Here is a 3463-nt window from a genome sequence, read left to right as displayed (position 1 = left end):
GGGGTCGGGGGCGTCCGAGCGCCCGCCCGCCACGCCGCCCGCGCTGGCGTGGCTGTGGCGCCGGGCGTCCCTGTCCCCATGTCTCGTCTGTCTGACCCCCTCCATCTCGTTCTTGTTTTGTCTCTGCTGGCCGGCCCGAGGCGACCCGCCCGCGCCCTCCTCTCCCCTCTCGGGTTTAGGGGTGCGGGACCAGGAAAACAGCGCCATGCCAGCCGCGTGTGCCCCGCGTCGGGCCACGACCCGATTCATACGACTCTTAGCGGTGGATCACTCGGCTCGTGTGTCAATGAAGAATGCAGCTAGCTGGGAGAATTAATGTGAATTGCAGGACATATTGATCATCCACACTTCGAACGCACTTGCAGACCCGAGTTCCTCCTGGGGCTACGCCTGTCTGAGCGTTGCTTGACGATCAATCACCCCCCAGGATTTGCCTTGCCCCGCAGGGTGGCGCGGCTGGGGGTGTCCCTTAGCAGGGCCACCTTTCGGGGGCCCTCCATCCCCCTAAGTTCAGACTCTGGCGGTCGTCGTTTCGCAGTCCCGTCTGGCTTTTAGAGCGAGCGAGCGAGTGAGCGAGCGGTCATCCCGGAAGGGGGGGTTGGTATCCGTGCAGAGACGAGCCCGCGGCCGGGTCTTGTCTGTCCCACCCCGCACTGTGTTCCGCGGTGCCCGAACTGGGGGATGACGTTTTCGCGCTGGGCGCTCGAGTCGGGTCAGGGCGGCCCCGTGCCGCGGCCGCTGGCCGCGAGCGAGCGTGTTGTGGGCCCCCGTGCCCCGCGGACTGGCACGCCGAGGTGGATGGTCCCGCGGGATGCCGCGGTCGTGCCGTCCGCCAGACGCGCGCGTCTTCCCCGGGGAGGGTTCCCCGCGTGCCGCCCGCGTTGCCGTGCCGGCCCCGGGTCCTGTCCGCGTCCATCCCCTCTCGTGCTGGCTCTTGTCCCACCCCCGCCGTCCCCTGGATGGTCGTCGGGCCGCGGGGCCTTCCCGTGCCGCGGGGGCTTGGCTTTCCCCCTTTGCCACCACCGCCTCTGCCACCGCCTCCCTCGCGCGACGAGAGCCCGTCCGCCGGGCCAGGACGATGTTCCGGTGCGCCACCGCTGCCCTTTGCCTTCCTTCCTCCGAGACGCGACCTCAGATCAGACATGGCGACCCGCTGAATTTAAGCATATTAGTCAGCGGAGGAAAAGAAACTAACCAGGATTCCCTCAGTAACGGCGAGTGAACAGGGAAGAGCCCAGCGCCGAATCCCCGCCACTCGGCGTGGTGTGGGAAATGTGGCGTACGGAAGACCCACTCCTGGGCGCCGCTCGTGGCAGGCCCAAGTCCTTCTGATCTAGGCCCAGCCCGTGGATGGTGTGAGGCCGGTAGCGGCCCCCGGCGCGCAAGTCCCGGGTCTTCCCGGAGTCGGGTTGCTTGGGAATGCAGCCCAAAGTGGGTGGTAAACTCCATCTAAGGCTAAATACCGGCACGAGACTGATAGCCAACAAGTACCGTAAGGAAAAGTTGAAAAGAACTTTGAAGAGAGAGTTCAAGAGGGCGTGAAACCGTTAAGAGGTAAACGGGTGGGGTCCGCGCAGTCCGCCCAGAGGATTCAACCCACCGGCCCGAGTCCAGCAGTGCCAGTGGTCTCCCAGCGGATCTTTCCCGCTCCCCGTTCCTCCCGACCCCTTCACCCACTCGCTCGACCCCCGCCCTCCACCTGCTCCAGCGGAAGGGGGAGTCGGGGGTGTCGGGCGGTGGGACGGGGGTGGTGGTTCTCGTTCCACATCCCCGGCGCCATGGAGACGGGTGGTCCCGTCCATCCGTTCGCTTTTTCTCCACCCCGTCTCTCCATACGCCGCCCCACACCCGTCCGCGGTGGAGAGGGTGGCTGCCCTAGCGCCCCCTCCTCCGTCTTTCTCTCCGAGACGAATCGGGTTGACCAGTTGCCACGCGGGGACTTGACCCATTTCCCTCCTCACTTCGGCACCGCGGTCGACCAGTTGTCCATCCCGTTTTGGACTTAGTCTCTGGGGCCCCGGTCCCGGGCGCCCGTGGCCTCCTTCCCTCCCGCCGCGCCCTGGCGGTACCGCGGTCGACCAGTTGTCTTTCCTCTGTCGTAACCGTGACGACGGGAAGGAGGGCAGGGTTTTGACAGCCGACGTGTTGGGGGTGGGAAAAGGGAGGGGGAGGAGTCGTTCGTTCCATAGATCCGCCTCTCTCCTCCTCCCCTCCCCTCCACTCCACTCCCCAACCCCACCACCCCCGCCTTCGGGCTTGCTCCTAGTCTCTCTTTAATATCTCTTTATCTTCCAACCCCTGCTTCCTGACCAGATGGTGATACCTGAAGCACTCAGCAGAAACCAGACAGCCAGAGGAGAACACAAGCCATCCATTGCCCCGTCGGTGTGTACGTATGCAGGTGGCATAACCATCCATCCTCACCTCCCCCGCAGGCGATTACTCGACCACGACCTCTGCCTCCCCCCCCACCGCCCCCCGCCCCCCCCCCCCGCATCAAAATTCACAACCCTACCCTCGGAACAAAATAAAGCAAATTTGCTTGAATCTCACACTGCCTTTTGTTTGTATTTGACGACGCAATAGGCGAAGGGGAGGGATCTCATTTCTGGTGCCTGACCGGGGCGAGGGGGGGGAATTGGAGAGGAGAGAAGAGGGGGCAGAGGGCATCTCCGTGTTTCTGTGTGCGTGCGTGCGTGCGCGCGCGCGCACGCACTCGCGCGCGCACACACATCTAAAGCGGGGGGGGGGGGGGGCGGGGGGAGGGAGGAAACTCAAAGATCGGATGCGACAGAGCATGTAGGCCAGCCGGACCAATTCACCACGTCTCTGTCTCTTGTTTCTCGGTTTCTCTATTTCTCTGTCTGTCTGTCTCTCTTTGTCTCTGTCTGTCGGTCTATCTGTCTGTCTGTCTGTCTCTCTCTCTCTCTGTTTGAATTCTCTCTCCCGCCCGCCCGCCCGCCCACCCGCCCCCCACACTCCCTCCCTCCGTTTCCTCTCGACTTGCCAGTCAATCCTGGGGCTTGAGCTACTGGTGCTCCAACACACAACGGTCCCACTCCGAGCCTGCCTGCCTGCCTGCCTGCCTGCCTGCCTATGCATGTTCCCCATACTCCAACGAGGCACATCATCATCCCCACCCACCCCTTCTATGAAAAGAAGGCAGTCTCTCTAGGGGTCAGCCAGCCTGGGCCTGGAAGAGAAGGACATAAAAGGCCGGTTTTCTCAGTCAGTCAGTGCGCGGTTTTTTTTTCATGCATTTCATGAGAGAAAACTGCAATTCACAAAACCACCACTAGATGGCACGCGTTCGCCGTCGACAAGGTGGATGGGGCGGCGGGAGGGGCAAAACACGGGTCGGGTCAGTCACTCAGTCAGTCAGTCCTCACCTACCCGGTAGTGGGTAGTGAGAGTTCTGAAATACACATACATATAGGTTGTTATAATTCATTATTATCGTCAT

The 3463-nt window shown here is 62.7% G+C and overlaps 1 non-coding gene across 1 annotated transcript; it reads left to right on the top strand.

Moving 5' to 3' along the window:
* The first annotated feature begins 251 nt into the window (after positions 1 to 251).
* LOC122115623 lies at positions 252 to 404 on the top strand. The gene has a single exon (XR_006148814.1). It is a non-coding gene; the product is annotated as a 5.8S ribosomal RNA (ribosomal RNA).
* Positions 405 to 3463: the final 3059 nt, after the last annotated feature.

The sequence above is a fragment of the Dipodomys spectabilis genome, unplaced genomic scaffold (assembly GCF_019054845.1).
Source record: "Dipodomys spectabilis isolate Male_0828 unplaced genomic scaffold, ASM1905484v1 ptg000122l, whole genome shotgun sequence".
Classification (NCBI taxonomy): domain Eukaryota; kingdom Metazoa; phylum Chordata; class Mammalia; order Rodentia; family Heteromyidae; genus Dipodomys; species Dipodomys spectabilis.
Note: the sequence above shows the minus strand (reverse complement) of the source record. Positions and strands in the feature narration are given on the sequence as shown.